The following is a 24,509-nucleotide window of genomic DNA, read 5'->3' on the forward strand; positions in this document are numbered from 1 at the left end:
CCAAATATGAAAAAATTTTACTAAAAATTATGATAATTTTAAATATTGATATAAAATATCAAGATATATGAAATATTAAGATACCTTTATAAAAAAAATAAAATAAATATTTTTATGTAAATGCAATTATAGTAAGTATTTTCTTAACATTTGCTAACTATTTGTTATTGTAATAATAACTAAAAAATAATAATACCAATCATAATGTACAGCCATAATGTATTAATTGTTAAAGCAGTTATAATTTGCATGGTTAAATTAATTATAATTTTATAATTGTCTCAGAAATTCACTATAAATTATAGTTTTTCCAATTATATTTTTCTCTCGGTGTACTTTCAGATCTTTCAGCAACTTTTTTAAACCTTCCATTAAAATCGTTCCTTCCGTATTCTTAATGAAAGGAAAGGAGAGAGTTAATACAGTTTAAATATATATTTGACAATGCATACCTGTTCTGTTAGTAATCCATCAGGGCAATCCTTCAGAAATCCTTTGTGCCTACGTATAATAATCCTCGTGTAAGTATAAATTTATGAAGGTAAAATTAAAGTAAAACTTTTGCATCGTTAATAATAATTAAAAATTATAAAAGAATTTTTTAAATCTACTTGTTCAAGTAATCATTCATTTTAATTTAGCACAAAATTAAATCAGCTCTGTCTAAATGATTTCCGTCTGATTATCGGCAAAATCTTTAATCATCCTGTCCAAGTTCGGCGCAAGTTCGTATAATAGCCCATTGCCTTTCGCGTAGAACCGAACTTACCATTGACGAATCTCCTTCTCGGTGACTGAAACAGAAACAAGAAGGGACATTTGGAGAGGTAATTAATTATCGGTCGTATAACAATGAATGTATATACATATATATATATATATATATATGTGTGTGTGTGTGTGTGTGTGTGTGTGTGTAGCCGAGATTGGGTTACTCCGCGCGTGAAAAGTGCCGCTCCTTTCCCTCCCCCGAGTAAAGAAAAAGAAAACGCGACACGGAAGGAGTCGCTGAGAGAGAGCGGGGGCGGAGAATTATTGTTCTCCGGTGCTCTCGGCCAGGCTCGTATCAACTGCCGGGTGATTTACTGCACGGCGGATTTACTCGGTAAATTCAGTACGGAGGTACGTGTCACGCTGAAAAGCCCGATTGTCCCGTGAAAGCGATCAAATTTTTATACGGCGCGCCGCGAGTGGGTGGGTCCGAATCGTTTCTCTTTACGTCAGCCGGAGCGAGGAGCGGAATCGCATTCGCTACGACAGACGTGAAACAAAAATGTATCCCCGGACCAGAGGTAACTGATTAAAAACGAAAAAGAAAAGAAGGAAAAGAGTCGTCGCAGTGCCGATGTAGGCCGGTTCGATCCGGTTCGGCGGATTGAATTCATTTGGGTAAAAGGGAACCAATATCACTCGCGAAGAGCAATCGATAACGGCGTTTGTCCTTCTCGCTCTCAAGACGAATGTCAGCGCCGCTGAAACGACGAATAAGCTTCCCTACACGAGGCCTTGTATTTAAACGGAACGGATTTACTGATCGGCGTTCCTTTTTTTTCGTACGGCGGCGATCGAGCAGGAAAATCGGAGAAAATAGAGAAGGGAAATTAGTAAATGTCTCGTCGATTTACTTCTCAAATTCCACGAGTTCTACGCGGAACTGCACATTTGTCAAGGCGCATTTTTCGATGAAGAGGCGAGAAATATCGGTGCTAAAACGTGCTAAAAATTGTGCACGAAAAGAACGATTTTTGCTGGAAAACAAAAAAAAAATCTGAAAATTTTTGTTAGAGCATCAAAATAATTTTGTTCAAAAGTCAAATTGATTGCCAGGATATCAAAACTTTTGACAGCAGTGCTTATTATTTTTGAGTTTCCGACAAAATATTTTGATCGTGCTCTGACAAAAATTATTTTCAGATTTTTTTTTATCCTCCAGCAAAGTCGTTCTTTCCGCGCGCACATGCGAAATAGGCTTTTTTCCGTACACCTCCGAAGTTTACTCCAAAGCGGAGCGCAGCTACTAATTTATTTCATTTTATTTTATTCTTTTGGAAAAATACATACTTTATGGGAATTGCATCTTAATTGATAACCAGACGGTAGGTTAGCCTCTAAAGTACGCACGTGCCTGTACGAGCAAAGCGCCTGGCTCCCACGTCCCCGCACCGTCAGCTGAACCGAATGTGTTATGGCAGAACGAGGGAAAGGACAAAAGGTAAAGGAGAGAGAGAAAGAGAGAGAGAGAAAGAGAGAGAGAGAGAGAGAGAGAGAGAGAGAGAGAGAGAGAGAGAGAGAGAGGCAATCGTCGTAGAGTGCCGGTATTGCCGTAAATATTGTACAAGCCGCACTTGTCCGCGCGCGCGGTCGTGAAGTCAGAAGTCGCGATCTACGGGCCGCGTAGACCCCCGTTGACGCTGAGAGTGCTCTCGCTGAGAGATGGCGAGGAGATTCATCCAGTTTTGCTTTAAAGGAGTCAATACGTTTTCCGTATCGCTTTCGAACTTTGGATCATTAATTTAATTAAGAAAAAAAAAACATCTTTATGGAAACATTACAAAATATTAGAGGATACCGAGGGGGTAACCACTCTTGAATTCCGGTGTACAACCTGTCAGAATTCTGTTGAATTTCGTTGAATTCCTTGAATTTCGGTAAAGTCCATTGAAGTCCGACGTAGTTCGATAAAAACGTAATTCAACTTCTTAAAAAAGGTCGTCACTTTTCCAATTCCTAAAAAAAGTTTTCAGTTTTGATCGAGTTTTTTGAAAGCCCTTGTCCGGACATTAACACTCGTCTGGAAGTTTGAAAAATTTCGTCTGTGTCACAAGACGAAGACCCGAAAAGGCAGCCATATCCATAAAAGTCTAGTAAAGTCCGACAAAGTCCGATAAAGTCCGATGAATTCCGGTGTAAGCCGATGAATTCCGGTGTAGTTCGATGAAGTCCATAAAGTCCAATGAAGTCCAGGTGTACATATATATTTTCTGAGTGGTTACCCCCTCGGAGGATACGTGTTATATATCTAAATTTTAACGAGCCTCGCAAGTATTTATTACGCTAAATATTTATGCGCAAACCAGAGACCCTGCAGCCACAAGCGGAGATAATAAGATGTGAATGCATTTGGCTTTAATAAGAGCTATTAGGTGTGCATTAAATTTTACTAGACAGGATGACTGCAAATGAGTCTTAAGATCCACATCATTTCCACAGCTTGAATTATTAAAGTTCAGCGACGTCAAGAGGCTCTGAGACTCAAACCGATCGAGGAGACTCCCTCCGCCAAGGCCACGCCACGCGGCTTCCGGGGGGGGGGGGGAGTGAGAAATTCAGCTTTATAACACTCGACGGGGAGGGGAACAATTGCGTGAGTGGTCGCGCGTAAATATTGCGACGGTAAATATTGCGTAAGCAGATCTTGTCGAGCCGATGAAAATTGCCGCGCGCATGTTCGCGTATAACGTTACGTGACGTGCGCGCCGTGCAGGAACGCGGATGTTTGCGGATCGCGCGCTTCCCTTCGTGAGATATTAAAAGCGCGCGGAGTAGAAAAGAGAAAAAAAAAAGAACGCAGAGTTCGGGAGAAATAAAAGGGGGAAGGAGGGGGGGGGGAATAAAAAGGGCGAGGATGCGCGATTGCGAATGCGGGGCGGTCGACGGCGCGGCTGCGTGAATAATATATGCATGGGGCTCGCGTGACTTGGCTCTTTATGACGCGCAACTGAACTCTCTGAACGTATTGCATTGCGTAGAGCGAGGGTTGCAGCGACCGCAACTTTTCGCGCGCGCATGTATGTTTACGTATAACATGTACATACGTGCGATCGGAAGACCGTAGACCAAGCCGCGGAAATGCGTAGGAAAAGAACTCCGCGCGGGTGTGTCTCTGAAAGGGGGGAGGCGGGGAGGAGGAGGGTGGGTGGGCGAGAAGCCGTCCACTTGTTACGCGAAGGCGAGAACAATGGCGTCGGCGAAAATTAATTATTCTCCAGGTTCCGCGCGGCGGACCTCTCGCAGCGCGGCGGGGAAGGAGGGAGGGAGAAAGAAAGAGAGAGAGAATGAAAGTTCCGTCGGTGAAGGAACGCGGATGAGCGCGCCCCGCCGCTGGTGCCGGTGACGTCTCAGAAAATCAGGCCGACGACACCGGCGCGGCGCGCGCGGCGGGGTTGTTGCTGCTGGCGTCATGATTTTGCCGGGCGCAATTTTGCTCACGTACTCCACCGCGCGAAACGTCGCTAAAACGCGACGAGCCGTGACGTTGGAAATGCGTTTCCGCCCGCGCGTTCGCGATATATTTAAAATAAAATAAATGTGCCCGCGCGAAAAAATTTATTTTCAATGCGCGAAAGAATGCGGGAATATAGATATACCTACGCACATCCCGCGGATAATTATTGCATTAACACGATTCGAGACTCGGCGCGGGCAGCGGCGCGAATATTACGTGATTCTTCATTTTTGACGAATTATTGCGCAAACTCGCATAATGCAATTATTGAATTACACGAAGTCAGCGCGTTTTAATTGTTCGATGGCACTGCAGTTGATACTTTAAACAGTTTAAATAATTTCGCGTTTAATAATCGTTTAATAATCGCGATTTTAAACTGCAGATATGAAGATTTATATACGTTTATTAATTATATTTTAAAATTTTAACTTTACCTTCCAAAATTTACGTATATACCAAATCGATAAGCAAACTTATATTATTACGTGTCGCAATTTATTCCCTGATATTTTTACAGAATACGCGGAAGAATATTTTGGGCTATCAAGATTAAATTAGAACTTCAGTATCTCAACTGTTTAAAAATGTCGATGAAAACGTATCGTTAACGCCGATTGATTTTCTTAAATTTAAACCGAAACGGCAAGAAAAATACAAGTCAAGTGTACGTAGAAGCATATTTGTTCAGTGGCATTTTGTACGGCATATAAATTTTTTCACGCAGAAATATTGTATTGTATATATTGAAAACCAGTGCGCAGATTCGCGCTAAGCCGCTGTACGGTGTAAAAACGAGAACGAAGGAAATAATCGAAAAAGCGAGGAATGGAGAAGAACGAGGGAATGTTTGTAAAATCGACGGCAAAAAATACACAGTTTGGCAAAGAGACAAAGACAAGAGGGGATGGGAGGAGGAGGGAAGAGAGGAGTATGCGAGAGGGTTCCATTCCTGACTGTAATACTCAGAGAAAACCGTACGATTCGGAGATTCGTTTAAACCTACCGATCGACAAAACCGAGCGGAAAAATGAATGTTCCACCGCGTTCCGTTCGCGCGAGTCCTTCCACGATTTAACATATGTTCCATGAAATCACGAACGTGGCCTTTGCCGCACGATTTCGCCGATGATGTTTGATTTCGACGCGGAAAATATCCGAGATGATCGGTGAAACTGATTGAGCTATCACAAAATTGGCGTAACGCTGAGATATTAGTAGAATTAGTGTTGTTAAAATTATTTAATTTAGTTTTTTTTAAACAAAGTATAATTTAATTAAAATAATATAATTATCACTGATTTTTTAATAATTATTTAGCAATTCTAGAAATAACAGTAATTCTAGAAATTGAAATTAATAGATATCTTAAAAATGCTTAAGCAAAACGTTAACTCCGCAGTGACACATATGAGTCATTCGCATCAGTGTTCCTAAATTCTTATTTCTAGTGTAGAAAGTAATTTTTATGATTTTTTCCAAACTTTTTTCCAATGTCATAGCAGAATAATTTAGCAGAGACCTCAATGAACATGATGTGTGAATTTTAACAGAATTCTTTGCGCTTTAGAAACCTTAAAATCAAGTCAGACACAAATAACTCATGTATGCCACTCTCAGGTACCTACTGAAAATGTGTGCCACTGCAGGGTTAATGTAAAGCTTGCTCTTAGCAAGGTAATTAATATTAGAAATTCACGTGTCGCGAGAAAAAGCTAACATTTAACCAAGACTTTGCTGAGAAAAGATCGACTTCCACCGTGTTAGACAATATACGTTCTCGAAGTACTGGCTTTTCCACACCGGACACTGCATTTTGCAAATATTTGGCTTTACGGATTGTAAAGGACAGAGCATGTAATGGGAAACAGAATGGACCGCAGGAAACAGAGCGAAACAGGTCGGGCTTCCATTGCCGCGAAACTACAAGCTTTGTCCTTTTCCCCTTCTCTCTCTCTCCCTCTCTCTCTCTCTTTCTCTTTCTCTCTCGCCACTATTCAGTTCGGGAATAAATAGATACTTGTTGGGATTTTCACGGGGCTTCATTAGTGCGGAAGGATTATAAATCGAAATGCAATATGAAAAGCGAAATATCGTGCGCTCGGTGTGTTCATATTTTACCGTTAAAAGATCCATTAATAACCCATTCGGACTTTTAATTCCTGCTAAAAGCTTTAAATGGTTTAATTGGTATTATTTAAAAAATTTCGGTTTTACCTATCGATAGGTACGGAATGAGTATCGTTTCCATATTCGCTCTTTCTAGTAATATTAATATCGATGTAGTGGACACGTGTGTGAGGATACATGATATCGATTATTCATATAACAATTTTCTAATGTAAAACGAAAAAATTTCAGAAAAAAATTTAATTCAACGTGATATAAAAAATACGATAGCGACCTATTTCTTTCTGCCGTTTATTACACCAACTAACTTTTAAGACATCACGCTGATAAATCGCAAAAAATGTTTACTCCAAAAAGGGCATGCAACATGACAAAAATAAGTTGAATTCGATATAAACGCGCGGACGAACCGCAAGATAAATATAAAATGACATTATCAGTGTGCAAAAAATTGAGCAATACAAATATCGAATATCAAAATCGTCTACACAGCTATTTCATTCTTTGCAAATATATGATTTTAATATTCTTTAAACATGTATCTTTACTCACTGTTGCGTTTGCCGCAGCATTCAATTCAATGTCTTTTTTATGCACTAATAGATATGTAAGAGCAGGATACACCGCGTGTAAATATGGTGCATTATTTTTAGAATTCGACCGAAATTTTGGTTTCGGTTTTGGTTATGGCCAGTTTCGGTAAAAAATCAAAGTTTTACTTTGTTTTCGGTTTTGACCAAAATTAAGAGAGAAAATTTCGGTAAGTAAGCCGAAATTAGTTTGCAACGCACCGTTCGAGAAGTTATCATCGGTCACAATTCTTGTGAGAAATATTTAAGATATTGAGAATATTTTAATAAAATATTAATAAGATATTATAAAATCTTATTTTTAAAAGAATATATAAATTTTACACATTTTCCTACGATGTTTTGAAAATCATACAGCTTAAGACTTATCCAACAGTTTTGGTTTTGGTTTCAGCCGAAATTGAATAAAAACTAAATATTCGTTTTCAGTTTCGGCCAAAACTAAAAAAGTGATTTTGGTCGAACTCTAATTATTTCATGCCTCGATTCCTCGCATGCATCAATCAAAATCTTAAAATCAATTACGTGATTGGTATCAAGCTTTTTTCTTCTGTTTTCTTCCTACGTCTATGTTTCGTATGACAGATTCAATTCGTTAGATGGTTACAATTACAATTGGTAATTATTAATTTAACTTGAAGAAATTGAGGCTCGTATAATGAATAAAACTTAAATAGCTTAATAATGCCTTTGCGAGCCGATACAGATGTTGGTTTGTGATAATTTTTATTGTTACAATATCAAGCCACTGTGTTTCAAGACCGACAATACGTGTGGCGTGCAATTTGTACGTGATTTGATATTAAAAGTAAAACTTATGTACACACCAACATCTGTGATATCGGCTCGCAAAGGCGTTATTGAGCTATTTAGTAATTATTACACTGAGAAAAAAAATTTGTCGAAAAATACAAAATTTGTTTCATTTTATTAAAATATTGAATCCGATACGTTCAACTAAACATTACTACGATGACACAAAATAATTTATTACTATATTATAAACAAAATACTATTTTTTACTAAACTATTTTGTTTCAACAAAAATTTTTCGTTTTTAACTGAACCGTTTGATTAAAAATACATACTATTTATCATCCCCATCGGCATCGTTTAGTCAATTTGATACTTTCACAAATATACTACTTGAATAACTAAATATCATGCAAACATAAATAAATACTATTAGTATTTTGAACAAAATAATTCAATTGAGTTGGTTTAGTTAATTCTTGATGAAAAAATTTTGATTGTTGACATGAATGAATTATGCTTTTCTTTATGCAAATAATTGCTTATGCTAAATAATTATTAAATCAACCATTGGATCAAACAACTACACAAATTTAGTCCGTAGAATAAATTTTTTTTCTCAGTGTAATTATCACTCACTATGCAACTGACAAGCCATCATGGGTGCTATCTTCGTGCGATGACTAAATACAGCGCTTCAAGCTTGCAAACCGAGCTAAGTTCCTTGCATCAGAATGCAAGGAAGTGGGCATGAAAATATATGCATCATGTAATTCAGGATTCTATAGCTTAAAATGGCACGCATCGCCGTATAGTAGCGTTCTGCGCGACGATGCAAAGTTATCCCTTGGATGTAATCCAAGGCCTTATCTTACGCCATCATCATCTTGCGAGGTCGCGTAATCGTCGCCACCGAGAGTAGGCTTACGCCGCGACGATTGCGCGCGTGCGCCTGCACGCCCTCCGTAAATTATCCGCACTCGCAGCGGATTTTCCTCGACGCATGAATACAACGTCCGATGCTGTACATCCGAATAACGCATCGCGATTGAAGTGACGTATATTATATTGTTAGGAACAATACGCGTGAGCTTTCTCGATGTTGCCCCGGGCTTTATTGAACGTTGCGTGACAGCGGTCTTCTCTGTACATAGGTACCGCACCACACCATGCGCACGGGCGTGTGTATACGTGTACGTGTATGACGTAATTTGGGCACGCATTATCGAGTGAGTAAACACACGCCGTGCACGCGCGCACACACATATAGGAAGAGAGAGACAGCGAGAGAGAAAGAGAAAGAGAGAGAGAGACAACAGGGAACAATGCTGAATTAGGCATCTGCCTAATATCGAATATTACATTCGTTTCGCGTCCTGGTGGGTTAAATAATAGCGAGAATGTTCCAACGAACGCGCCACACGCGAGCGCTCCGCTTTTACAAATCGAAAATATTTATCTTCGATTCTCCATCGTAAAACATACAGAGAGAGAGAGAGAGAGAGAGAGAGAGAGAGAGAGAGAGAGAGAGAGAAACGCGCGCTCTGGCCTGCTTTCTCCGCATCGCCGGGCTGCATAATTCAGCGGACACCAATAGAACGGGAGAAAAACAGTTTGAAACCGCAAATTACATACGAACGACTCATTAATGAACGGGCCACGCGAGCGTGACGAGCTCTCGTTAAAGTAGCGTTCGCCCAGTGCAGGTTACCCCAGCAAGGGTATCGACAGCGTAAACTCTCTCCCCCTCCCCTCCCTGCCGCGCTTAAACACCCTGTGTACCTAACAGGTAGACCACGAACCGCTGTGTTGCATTTATATATGTGGAATTAAGTTTCTTGTTTGCCTGTTTATTACCGCATCACGCGAAAACGCGCGGCGCGGACGAGTGTTCGCCCAAAGTGAAAGAGGTCTAGAGTGGTCTGATTAAAAACAGGTTAAACTATTTACAGTATAAAAATTTCAACTGTCTCTCAAGTGGGTACCTTAAATATATACGTCTCGTTTCATGCACGAAAAATACACATATAAATATATAATGGCATATTTTTACACTACACTTTTTTCATACTTCTTAAGATTAATATAAAAGAATATCTTTTAATGAACGTTTTCGCAAAAGATGAAGACTTGATGCAAGATCGAAACGTTTGAAATTTCATTCAATATTAATTTCATGCGAAATAAATAATTTAGCACCAACCTCTTGTTTGCCTTATTTTTTTTCCATTAAATACACGATTTGAAAAATTTTTAGTAATAATAAGTGAAAATGGATCAATGAGAAAAATATCTTATTGATAAATATATGGGTTTTTTAAATATAAGTGTCGTAAAATTTCGGGCAAATTTGAATGTTCATTAACTGCTTTATAAGTAAATGACTAGAACTTGTCGAGTTTTTCACGTTTGACAATGCGAGAGATGATTTTGCCGTTGACTTGATGGATGTAACGCTTCCGAGCTTGACCCCGCGAAAACGAGAGTGAGCCGATAGAAATCGCCACCGATGTATCACGGCGGCGGCGTCGAGAGATGCCGATTGAAACATCGACGTCGCGTGAAACATTTTGCGCTGGCTCGTCTCCCTTTGATGTTTGCGGATTTAACACTTTTTCAACTTCGACACGATGCGGTGAATCCCCGAGTGGGCTTCGAGAGTGCTTCAAGCTGGCCACGTTCGATGCGAGGCGTGCAAATGACAGGTATAACGCATGATACGATACTAATTCGTACGGGATGATGATCGATCCGACGGAACTTTATCGTTCAGTGGAACTTATCAAAGCGAAGAGAGAGAGAGAGAGAGAGAGAGAGAGAGAGAGAAGGGGGAGAGGAGAAAGAGAACGACGCACATTAAATCGATACTTCCGAATCAGGACAAGCACAGCTGTGTTGTGTGGTTTAGAAACAGAAGGAAGAATACATTATACTCGAGTATAATTCGTCACGTATTTGTGAATCCGCATAATATAAATGAGCAGCAGCCTAATTTTAAAGTATTACAGACGCGAAAGAGTAAAATATTAATTTCACAAATAATGTCATTTATTAGTTGTATCGTGTGATGCCGTTTAGAAACGGAGGAATACATTACGCGCATTCTTGAGTATTCGTCACGCAGTTATAAATTCGCGTAATAACTGTCAGTCGTTCTGATTTCAAGGTATTACAACCTGAAAGAAGCGCGCGAGAGAGATTTATTTTTACGTAAAATATTAATTAAATTCATAAATAATAATATTTAATATTTCAGATATTTTCGATGAATTCCATGTGAAAAAATTTCAGCGATCTGTGAATTAATGAGGAATTTCGTAATTAATATTTCCTGCCGGAGTATAAAACTATTGCGGAAGTTTTTCATGTAATTTTTATTTTTACGCATAATGCTTGTTAATTACATAGTTGGAAATATGCTCCTCGGGACGCTTAAATAGAATTCCGATACCAGAACGCGAGTTTTAGATTTACCGAGATTACATGTACGATATATTGCTACCACGAATCAAAACTTCGCCGTAACAGCTATAAACTCCATGTCGAACATGTTCAGTAAAATTGGAAGTATGAGGAAAAATGTCAATAATCGATACGTTCAATCGGCCTTTATCTTCCGCATCATCGCACGTCGACGTATACATCATACGTTTTAATTTAAAAATAGTTGATACAATCTCTTAACACGAATCAGTTATTTCCCTTACTCTTACGATCTTTCAATTAATTACAGTGCCATTTTTCTTATCGAAAATCCATTTCTAAGGAATTTAATTCCTTCTAAGAGATATGATAGTCCATTTGTTATCGTTTATATATATATAAGTACATATATATATATTTACATCTTTTTTGGCCATTTATTTTCAATTAAGCGAATTGCTTTTATTAAAAATTTTTCTAATAAAAACTTCCAGAAAGATTATAAGAGAAAGCAAGATTAAATCGCTATTGTTTAAAGTTTATTCACTATTATATATTTAAAGTATACTGAATATTTGAAAATCGAGAAGGTAAATTTGTTGTTTTATTTTCAAGCAGGCTAATTTATGACGCTTTTATATTTGCTGCAACATTATTTAATTATTTATAATATATTTTGCTCGAAACTTTATTTAAACACTTTATCTACTCTTTGCATTAAAAAAATTGTATACCTACTGAATGTTAAAAGCTTCCTTCAGTATTTTCGGATCAAAGTTCTGCCACATATGTGACCGATTTTTGTCGCGGCCTACTCTATCTCAAGAGTTGAAAGTTCAAGCGCCTTTTTTCCACGGGAACGATGCCAAATAGCGACAGGGAACAGCAGGCCCGACTTCACGAAAAACCTGCTGCTTCCTCGGCCATATTCGTCAAGGACTATCGTATCTTATTGACAGGGCTACTCCTTTTATCACCGATTTGCTGTCTACAGGAATATCTCAAGCGATTTTTTTCACTACCTAAGGCCGATTTTGTCGAACATGGACATTCAGCTATTTTATGAAACTGAGGAGCATTATATCGACGTTGGAATTTATTTTGCTGTGCAGCTACACGTTCTGTAAAAAATAAAATAAAAGACAGAAAATCGATCGGATATTCTTGTATGAGACTATAAGTAATTCTTTATATTATGTAAAAGTAAGAAAATCGATTTCTTCAAGAATACATTGTATCGACATACCTATTTTAGTAGACAAAAGCGGCAGGAATTTATTTGTCAATTGCATAAATTTGTAATATTTTTTCGATAAAACAGTAAAATAAATATAAATAAATAAAATAAAATAAATATAATAATATAATAAATACAATAACGTAAATGTTTATAGAATGTTTATAGGAAAATAAGAGAAAATTGATGAATTAATCGCGCCTGATCACATATAACAATTTTCCAATTATTGGTTTTAAAAAAAAAAACAGTTTGAAATTTTGCAGTTTACATTTTTCATGCCATGGTGACAATAATAACATTTTATATAGTACATAGTACATATTTACAGTACATTTATTACACAACAACCAATTACTCGCTCGATTATGTTACTGATCGCCATTACGCGGTGATAATTACTCTCTCAATGGCGCAAAAACAAAAAGTACGACTGCACTTAGAACTTCCGTAGAAAATTTCCGATCGGTATCGGGCAACTTCGGGTAACTCGCATAAGGAGCGCACGAGAAGCGCGTTCGATACGAAACTTCCATTCGACTGTATTCTTGCGCAAAGACTATAACGAGCGCGTCGCGCGTTATCGACAAGTTATTCCTGGCTTTCGGAAGATGCCGAAGTAACACTTGGCCTGGAGAACGCCGATCGTAAAAATTAACTTAAAGTCTTACCACAGCGTTTCCCGGGGCGTATATAATGCGTATAATATACAGCAGGAGAGAGAGAGAGAGAGAGAGGAAGTATAAATATAGATATAATAAATTTCGATATTAAATTTGATAAAAAGCATGTCGAGGCAAGTCTTTGTCTCGCGTTATTTCAGTTAGCGGATAATGAACAGTTGACTTTGTATTAACCGTGCATTATATTTATCGCGCTAAATACATTTAAATCATATTAAGACTCTCGATCTTCGAGCAAATTGTAACATAAATCACCCTATTATAACGGCAATATTGGCACTAGTGACGCAACCGTATTTTCCCCCGTGACATTCTGTGTACATAGCGCGGGGCCGGCCGTTTTCTCGGCCCCGCGCGATCCGATAAACAATTAATAAACATAAATTCTCTCGAAATCGCCGATAGGACAGCAGCCGGCGCATGCTCGCTCGCTCGCCCGCTCGCGCCGCATAAAATCGTTATAAATTCTTTTTTACGAGGCAGAGTACATAAAATTGCGCCGAGTCCCTTGCGATTTATATCCCGATGCCTGGCGTCGTCCTCTCTGTTTGCGCGACGAAGGGGCTCGGAAGGGGGGCTCGCGTCGTCCGAGGGTGGGTACGCGGTGTCCCTTTCTCTCTTTATTTCCCGCCCTTAAAAGGCGATCGTTAAAATACGGCGAGAGTGTCGTAAATCGCCGATCGTTACGGAATCGTGTGCGGTGCGCTTCGACGAGAAGGGAAAGGAAAGGCTTCAATTACCGGCGATGCGGTCGCAACAGGCCGTCCTCTCGTTCACGCTACGGCCAATCTCCCACGGAGTAATAAGAGTAAATGCGTCCGAGACATAAAGGTCGGAAGAACGAAGCAGGCCGATCTCTCGGCATCGGTGATCACATCAACGATCGCTTTACGGTGGCGTCCTATAAAGACATAAATATCCTTTAACGGGGTATGTAGATACATGTGAAATTGCGAAAAATTGTGTAAAGAGAATTGCAAATAATGGAAAATAAAGGAGCGCGCCATATATGTTTATTGAAAGAATATATATCCGCCCATTGTTCGCTGAAACATGGTTCCTAAAACATGGTTTTTTAATTTAACACAATTTTGTTCCATATACCTATATTGCACTACCGTTCAAAAATTTGGACCGCTCTATAATTTTTTTAAATAAATAAAAACACGATTTTTTACTAAATACAATTATTTTGTTGACGATACAGCCTTTGTCACAAGTATAAACCTCCAATTTACCACATTTTCTTGGACAAGGCAATAAAATTAAAGAAGGACTGACAAAATATAAAAATTATATAAAAATAAATATTATTTTTTATAAAATATTTATATATTTAATAAAATTGTTTTTTAATTTATTTTTTGTTAGATATAGAACGTTCACGTTAATTTGTGAGGGCTTTACATTTATGGCCAAGAGTGTATTTTTATTTTCATTTTTGAACGTACATTATTGGAACAAAATTTACGATTGAAACAATATAAATTTCCGTACAATTGCAATATTAAATAAAGCTGATTTAACTTTTTTCCTTCAAAATTTAGAGACGCGAACTTTTGAACGGTAGTGTACAACGTCAGAGCAGTATTCTATGGATCTTTCAGAATTTCTTTTTTTGCAATCGTACTCCCTCTTCTTTTCGACATATAGAATACATATATTTACACTTTCCGTATTCATTTTTTTCTCGTTTTCCACGGGAAGAACGGGGGATAAAGCGCACGTTCGGTCGCTATCGATGCCTCGCAATGTTTGTTTTACGGCGATTTCTCTCGTATTTGCACTTGCGGATTTTAGGGTCGTCCGTGTACGGTCTGAAAATCCGTGGCTCCGATTTCGACTTGGAAAAGTCCGGCGCGTATGACCACCGGAGATAACCACCGGCGACCCATCGGACGGACACGAATATGCCGCGCGCGTACACACACATACACACACACACGACTCCGCCGCGTGACAATGGCGGCAGTCGATCGAGCAATTCGGTACGGGCAACGTCGATGATGACAGTGACGACGGTGACAATGGCGGTGACGGTCGTCGTCGTCGTTGCGGCGCCCATTCGCGATAAATGCATTCTGACGATCCCGTGGCGAACGGCAGAATTGATGCCGCGGTCGGGAAATACGGCTGACGAAAGGCGGCGATCGCGAATAAGCAGTCGCGCGATGTGCCGGATTTTTTTTTTTCCTTCTTTTTGGGAGGGAGAAGCATTTTACGACGAAATCGATCCGACGTGGATATCGATGAAATCGAGAGCCCTTATTGTGTCACCGAAATTCCGAAGGGTGCGATGTAAATTCGGCGGCGCGTATACATATATAACCGCAGGCCAGGCATACCTACATCCGACCGTATAGATACGTGCGGTGCGTGCGTTTCCCGCGTAATAATTTGATACGCGAAATTTGCGCGAGAAATTCCAACGGGCGGCGAAGACGACCGTTCGTCTCAATATGTATTCGCACGTTTATGCGTGCGTAACGTTTGCGTGCGCAATAACGGGCCTCGACAACGGAATATCATCGGCTGTATAGTGAAACCTATATACCGCGTTAACGCAACGACGCCACAAACGACCGTTGCGCATCCGATATATATAGCGCGTGATGGGGGATTACAGCTAAATTTAATAATCGTAAGGATAATGCGGCGTAACCCGAGATAACAGCTGCGATCGATAAATATCAGCTGCTCCGCCGATCGCGTATCGCGACGACGACGGGCCGCGTTCGTGCTCTCCTTTATCGCCGTTTTTATTCCAACTGCAATTCAGGCATTATCGATCGTCGCCATTGCGAAATCCATAAGCCGACGCGCGGTTTATCGCGCCCCCTCTTTCTCCCCCCCTCCCTCCTACTCCCTGCCGCCCCCTCGCTCGGCCACCCTCGCGGCTGACGCTTTTGCGATCGGCGATTAACACCCCGGCGCGGCGCTATCGACGTCGGCCGACGACATCCGCCCTCGTTCCGGCATCGCGCCCGATAAGTCGCGTCGCAGATGTTTTGTCTTCCTTTTTCCTCCCTTTCTTTCGCCCGCCGCTTTTGCTAGATGACCGTTTCGCCGCGGAAGCTTTTTACGCGGAAATTGAAGTCGAGTGACGCGGGCGAACGTGACGGTACCCATGCGCGAGGCCGATGATATTTTTTAAAGGTGCTGGACTTTCAGATTAGATTGACAATCACGAGATGGTGCGTGACTTATGACCGATTTCCGCAATCTGCCTCGAAACGGATGACATTTAAGGCGCCGATGGTGTTTTAAGTGAAATTTTCGAGATTTCAACAACGTGGCGGCGTTGGACAAATGACCTGGGCAAAAAAATCTTGCAACCGCGTTGCAAACGTTGCCGAATTTAGGGAAGCACGTCACTCTAACGGGAGAACGTTGAATTCTAAAAATGGTGATGAATTTCTATAGAACCTAAAACCGTTAACTCTTTCTAGTCAATGCATAATTTTTCACTTTTTTGTCAACGCACCAGCAGAATATCCACCGTGTATTTCAAAATATGACCGCGCGAAAACATTATTATAGCAGTTTTTCTAGAGTTTAGACGATATGCATGTCTAAAAAACATTAATAACATAAAGACGTTTTTTAAACGTGCATGTCTAAAAGATGTCAGAAAAGGTGTCATAAAAATGTCTCTTTTAAACACGCGTGTTATCTGATTGTGTGATAAATCGTAGAAATTATTTTACTACTGTAATTTAACAAAATTTCTGAATAATAAAAATCTCGAAAAAATTTACTTTGTCCCGACAAAAAGCAACTTTTAACACGCTCAATGTCTCTTGCGTGCATGTCAGCGCACGCAAGAAACATATTTATTATTTAGTAAGCAACCGACATGAACAAGCGTATGTTCATTGCTGTTTGCATATAACATTTCTCGTGTTGTTTCTTATTAATTTATAATATTTGCAAAAAATATTATTATCACCATCGCAAGGAATTATTGTAAACGCAGTTTGCAAGATAAAGAAGTGTTCGTTGACACGCCGCTCTGGTCACAAAAAATAATTTTTCAAGCATTAGCCAGAATATTTTTCACTACTGGAACTGTTTTTATCATTTTAGGTTGAATGTACTAATAAGTGAAGAAGTAGAGTTTAGGTTTCATCACACACACACACACACACACACACACACACACACACACACACATGCGCGCGCGCATAAAATTTGTCAGGTAGTAAATATTCAGACGACAAAGATGAAGATAGAATTTCCAACGTTGGTACATATATAGTTTTGCACTGAAACTGAAATAAAGCATTTTGTATTTTATCGAAGTGATTTTTCTTTATTTATAGAATAAAAAATTTCCAAGCATTGCTTCAGTTTTTCATTTTACATGAAATTATTAGGTATCTGATACATTGAATAGTAATATTCAACTTCATAAGATTTCTATTAAAAATGTTAAAACGAAAATGAGATCTCTTACTAAAAACACAATTTAATATTGGCGAATTTGTTACTAGAAATTACTTATATTAAGTATTAAAAGCACAATTATTCGATTTAGTTTTAATATTCAAAATAAATCACTATCTTTTAGTATTAAATTTCTGTGAGAGATGAAGTCTGAAAACTGTTTATTCTAAGGGTGGCGATCTGGCGTCATAATGAAAAACTCGCACAAAAGTATATAAACATTTAAATCAACATTTAATTCAGCATCGTTACTTCACAATCGTTACCCGGAATACGCGCGTGCATCGACAGTATGGGTTAACATAACGTTTCAAATATAAGTCATTAACAGTACGCATACAACAAAAATGACGCTGCCAATTTATTTATGAGATTATTAAGTTTTTGTGCGTTACACGACGTTTTTCATGCGCTCACGCCTGCAATCAATTTTTTTAGGCGTATACGCATCGTACGCGTTATCACATTTGCGACGAGATGCATAATTAAACGCGGAAAACGCGCGCGGGGCGAAGCGCGTGATTTATGCTGCCGACAGTTTTGCACAGCCGCGAAACGCACGCAAGAAATCAGCGGCGCATTAAAGTGCATAACTGCTGTGCGCAAATATCAATTTTTTAAATATCGGCAGCGCGGTCAACGAGGCTCTGCGTTGAAAATTTAATATCGGACATTTTTTTTCGAATGCGCGTGCACATGTCGAAATATAGAAATCAGAGGCGACGTATTTTTTTTATCATTTTATTTTTTTCGTCCATTTCGATATTTTGTGCTATTTCCCGGGGGAGAGAAGGGAAGAAGAGATTATGCGTGGTCCCCCGCTTTTTCTCGTGACGTCAAATTATAATAATAATGCGCGCGTGGGCCGTATAGTTATCGCAACGCATTTCTCGTTATTGTATGATAAAAAAAAAGCTTTTACCTCTTTTATCGACTTTTACCTCTAATTATCCGTTTAATTGCACAAGAACAATCTGAAATACAATTTAATACTAATGAGAACGCTCTCTCTCTCTCTCTTTCTCTTTCTCTTTCTCTTTCTCTCTCATTCTTTCTAGTAATTCCAGATTTACGCGTAATTAAGTATATGTTTTGTACGGATTTTTTATGAACTTAAATTGCGAGGTTTGCGAATTTTTCGCGTGCCAGTCTTATTAAATGCCGGTCTGTGGAGAACCAGCCGCGATCGCTATCATTGAGGTAAAGTTGTATGAGTTGAGTTTGGTTAAATTTAGTTAGCCGGGACATAGTCCGATCGATGAGCCGTCCGGTAGGATGTAAACATCCAAATACTTTAATGAAATTACAAACTTGCTCGCTCGTCCATTTGCTTCCTTCGCGATTCATTCGGCATCGCTCGGCCCGCATTTTAACGGCGGCGTTTTATTTCCGTGTAACCTTACGTGACCTGCGTAATTTAATTCACAATAATTATCGTGACTTAGGGCTTTCTAATAATAAATCGCAGAAACCTTGCCTGTCGGCCTGTGTATGCCTACACAATTGAATGTACCACAATTACGCGAAAGTTGCATAGCAAGAGTAATTATGTATTAGGTTGAACGTAAAGTTTTAAATAAACAACTGGAGCATCGCGATTTTAAAGGGTCATTCTCCGATATCGCTCGATGGAGACGTTACGGGTTAACTGCACGCCCGTGCATTAATAATAAAACATAAAACGACGTTCAGAGATCGTGTAAGAATAGATTTTCATAAAGCAAGCTCCTGATATAAACAAACGCTCAATTTGGGTTAAATCTAGACAAACGATTTTCATATTTATATTCACGTTCGTGAATATAAATAAATGTCAAAACTAAGAGAAGCTTTGTAAATGTCAAATGATTATGTTCTATATTAACAATAAATAGTAGCATTGTGTCGCGCCACAAATAAAAGAAAAACTTCGATGTGAATAATAAAAATATCAAATTTATTTATTAATTAAACAATATATATCTATTACGTATAAGTGTTTCACACATAACGAATAAGGAAGGCCAATGCACGGTCATAGCAGGATCTTGGTGCTTCTATTATTTTCTTATGTGATTTTACATACGTATCCTAGTTTCGACGAAACTGCGTGCCGTTACTTCCGGATTCAACGCTCCCTGATTGAAACAGAACCATATTATCACGTATTAAATTGCTAATCAATTTAATAAATAGGTACTAGATGCTCACTTGCATCTAATAAATCTCCCTTCCCCTGCGACGTTAAATAAATGCTAGTTTGCATCTATACCTATATACGAACCATTCTCAACGAATCTGTAAAGAAATTTATTGCAAATAAATATCACCTCATGTTCTCAGCCACGAATTATTTACATTAACTTTACGTAATTTATCATGTGGAATATTAAATACTTCTAAATTAGTAATCATAATTAAGTTAGAATTTACTCCCAAAATTAGTACAAAATTATATTTTTAATGGTCATATTTTATGTAATTTGATGAATAATGAAACATTAAAATTAAACGTACACAACATCTCTAGAAATTAAGCCACTTGTTTTCGTGCAAACATGGCGAACGTCATCGTTGATGATAAACGACAGTCGACGATCGTGGTCAACTTGTCTGTATGTTCGAGATTTGAAATAACGTCTCGCGAAATCTCATCGTACATCCTCACGCTTGCATTTTCAGTCTTCTGAACGTGAGATATGCGCTTCGTGATCGCGGTGACCCCGAAGCAACTTTTCCACGTTCCACGTTGCCGAGCTTTTATTGGCATATTCGCGTTATGCCAAACGTTTCACGGACGTTTCTATTTTATTGGTCCGCCGCATAAACGGACAGATATTTGGCTATAATCTGGCATTACCCATACGGTCTTCTTTCCTTTTCTGCGTTTCATGGAAAATGTAAATGAAATTTTCCGACGAGGAGTTTTCCTCGCTTTGCTATCGAAATTGGCCAATGCAAAGTGTAACCGTCATATTACAAGATACTCCCGTAGAGCCGCGATTGCTTGTTATAGAATCCGGGATAATTCATGTAATTATATATCCGTGTGATCCCGACGAACAATTGCGGTTTATTTTGCCGATGTACCACACGTGTTCCCCGTTCGAACTGCCACGAAGCTGCCGTGCACGCGGGTTTGACAGTAACAGCATTTGACACGCCACGTCGCTTTATTAAGTTTCGCGTTTTAAACGAACGACAGCGGGGGAATTACGCGCGCGATTTGTCTTTTCGTTCTCTGGCACGACCGCCTGTGTAAATTGGCCCGTACTTCAATTCCACATCCAGCTAGTAACTCTCGATCGAACAATAGCGGCAGGAATTAGACAGAGAATTTTATACCTTGTCGGTCCAGTAAAATGTTTTCACTGGTATGGTGGAAAGCGAAATTAAATTATTACTTGAGAAGCGTTAAAAGATTAAAAAAAAAGAGGAATTTCGTTTTTTTTATACACTGTTAAATCTACAGTGTCGAACTGAACCTTTATTTAAGTCGCCACTGCTCCTACTTAATAAATAGTTATTTTTAACTAAAACAATATAGTTATTTTTAAATAAAACAATGAAATTTAATCCAAATTTGGGAATTATTTTAAATTATTTAATTCCATTGTTTTAGTAAAAAAGAATTATTTATTAAGTAAGAGCAGTGGTGACTTAAATATAATTCAGTTTGACATTATAGATTTAACAATTATATAACAACTTAAAGGAATAAATTACCTTTTCAAGTAAAAAAAAACAATATTCAAGAATTTATTTAAAAAATTACTAAATAAATATATTTAAATTATATATATTTTTGCTTATATATAACAGTTACGTTTAATACAAAGAAAATTTATTTTTTTTGTGCAGAAATGATGTCATAGCATTCATTGCGCACCTCTATGGTATTGCATAATTCTGATCCGAAGAATCAACAAAATTTCTTATAAAATAGCGCTATAGTTTAGTCTTTTCGAGAGATTCTTGAAGAGACTCTGGAAGAGAGTGTAATTTATATGTATTTCTTTAATTATTCTAGAGATTACTCTAGATTTCTTATTGTATTTTTAAACAATATTTTTTAAACAATTGTATTTTTGGATCAGTTGAAAAAAGTAATTTTTTATTAAACACATTTTTTATTGAAATTCTCTTTTTTATTTTATAAAAAATTAAAATAAAAATTTAAAAAAGTAGAGAGATTATAGAGAATGATATTAAAAAATATCTATATATAAATTTTTATAAAGAAATATAAAATGTGGCCGAGTTTGTGCAAATCTGGCAAAATAGTATATACGAGTATTGAAAAAAACGCGCTTACGACCTGCTCGTTTAGATTATCCGTTGTAACTTTGTCAATTTTCCGAATTTTACAAAATAAAATTTTTCTTTACATATTTTTGAGATCATATATAGATTAAAAAACTAATAAGAAAAGATTTTTTTCTAAAAAACAACAATTTTTATAAATTAATTTTAATTAATTATTGGAATCATTATAATCATATTGTAAACATGTAGCAGGGAATTACAAGTTACTGAACAGAACTAATGCTTTGGGCAGTTGTGAAAAAGATTCTTCTTCGTTGTTGAACAGGTTGTATTCCAAATTTATTTTAATTGATTTTAATTATTTTGGAATTAATCACCTATTCTGTCGAGAGAGGAACCTTTTTCACAATTCCCCAAAACGTCAGTTCTATTTATAATCTCTTGCGATATATATTTGCGATACGATTAACAAATTTGTACCATTTGGGAAAGATTTACTAAATCGCTCCAGTACATGGTCGGTAAACGGAGCGAATTGAATAACAAATTAAGCAGAATACGGGTATAATTGCAAATTGGCGCAAACTGGAGATTGTTACAAGAGAAGGAGCTGGCAAAGTGACGGATGTATATATGTATACGACTAGAGTCTTCGTCTTGTTGAAAGTTAACGAACGCAGAGTAGCGGCTCGTTAACGAACAGAGATTCTCTTCATCCTGTCGGTTCGCGCGCAGGAAAGGAAATATCCCGTTCCCTCCCGGCTCCTCTTTCTCCGTCATTTTCACATTTCTTCTTTTTTTTTTCAAGCTCGTCGCTCGTCGCAGGCTCACAAAGCGCCTCATTAGTATAATTTTTTTGACGCCACGTCGACGCGCGCGCGAAGATTTGGTTTTACGCGCGCTAAATGCATCCGTAATTTTGATAACACAAATTAGTTGTTTCCTGCGGAAAGGAGAAAGGAATTTCGCGAATGCCCACGGAATAGACGAAGATCTCCCCGGTTAATTATCAACCCGTGAAGATTCGGGTGACTTGTCGGGGAATTTGCCCCGACGTTAATTTATATCTCGACATTAACGAGGCCATGCAGCGGGTGAAAAAGGCAGCATGTAGCATCTCTCGCGTGAGGTGCGGAAATGCACCGGGGCGGAAGTGCACAGCAAACTTTGTTCGCTCAGTAATTTACGAGCCAATTCAAAATTGTAAACGCAACGCGCTTCGTTAGAAAAGTTCGCGCGCGGTCGAGATTTTGAGGCGCGCGAATCTTTATGAACAATCTCCATAATAAACCATCATGCACGGGCACAGCATCCGTTCTCCTCGTTTTCTTTGCCTGAAAAACAGATACCGCCTGAATAACACGTATGTAGATTGCAATCCCATTTTGGAGTAGCAATTTGAAAAATGTGGAGGAGATACGGTATATGCGAAGCGCAAATAATTTTCAAACCTCTCCCCCTCCCTCCTCCCAAGATATGGAGGGCTCTCGTGCAACATTCCGCCCGGCTCTGACCCCCAGTCGGGGAGGTAAGAAAAATAACGCAACACGCGAGGTAAGAAAAATAACTGCGCGCCATATCGTCCAGTCCGATTTCGATAACGCGCGGCGAGGAAAATATATCAGCGCGACAGTGCTTGCGCAAGTCGTTCGCCGACCGGTCGACTATACTTCACCTGTCGACAAGTGATATTTTCATCGTTTTTCGAATGACAACTTACGCCGGAAGATTAATCACCGCGCGACGACACGAGGGAGGCGCGGCGGGGTCCTTTCTAAAATATGTAGCTTCGCCGCGAAAGGGTTTCCTCGTACCTCACTCCCCCCCCCCTCCTCACTCCTGTACACATATATGGGTATTACGAATCGCGCTTATTGCGCTCGCAATTTAATCCCACCGCGTAGAATCGGGTCGACCACACGTGCGATAAGTCATCGCCTTGACAAGTAATATTTTTATATCGTTTCTGAAAGTGACGTCCTTCGGGAGAAGATTAATCGCTCACTGTCTAAGAGACGGAAAACTTTTCCTTTCTTCCCACGACGTTTGACATTTTGATATTATATCGCAGAGATATGCCCTTACCCTCACGTTTTTTTTTGCTCAAAACTTGAAATATACATCGTAATAAAAGCAAACTGTATTGTATTATTAATTTGCTTCGTTAATGATCGGTTTTCCTGTAACGTCGGAGAATGGCAGTATTTACTTTCAATATATATACTGGTCCAAAAAATTAAAGGATCACCTGTTCTATCCTCTAAAAATAGGCAAACTTCAAGATAGAGCAACTTCGTCAAAAATGATCGTATCGAGATGTTCAAAAAAGCATTTTACAGCTTGAAATCTCTACTTTCCAAATCGATACTTAAGAAAACGATCCTACTGATCTTTCATGGAATTACACGGATAGAAAAGGAGACCCGACGAATCTCAAAATTTGTTACGAATTTCGACAAGTTCCATGGCGCGAATAAAAAATTGCAAATGCAGTTTACAGCTTTCGAAAGAGTGAATCGTTACCTTCAATTTGCTTTTTTTTTAGCGTTGTACGATTGTTTTCACCGAGTTATTCAACATTAAAGGAAAAAAAGGTTCCTTTTTGCTTCAATGTTGAATAACTCGGTGAAAAAAAATCGTACAACGCTCAACAAAAATGCAAATTGAAGGTAAAGATTCACTCTTTTGAAAGCAGTAAACTGCATTTGCAATTTTTTATTCGCGCCATGATACTTGTCGAAGTTCGTAAAAAATTTTAAGATTCGTCGGGTCTCCTT

General features: G+C 38.6%; 1 protein-coding gene across 1 annotated transcript in view; it reads left to right on the forward strand.

Moving 5' to 3' along the window:
- Positions 1-24,509, forward strand: part of LOC105457320 (transmembrane and TPR repeat-containing protein CG4341) — a 368,988-nt gene that overhangs the window by 285,242 nt on the left and 59,237 nt on the right. The window lies entirely within an intron of this gene.

Source organism: Wasmannia auropunctata, unplaced genomic scaffold (genome assembly GCF_000956235.1).
Source record: "Wasmannia auropunctata unplaced genomic scaffold, wasmannia.A_1.0 LD336103.1, whole genome shotgun sequence".
Classification (NCBI taxonomy): domain Eukaryota; kingdom Metazoa; phylum Arthropoda; class Insecta; order Hymenoptera; family Formicidae; genus Wasmannia; species Wasmannia auropunctata.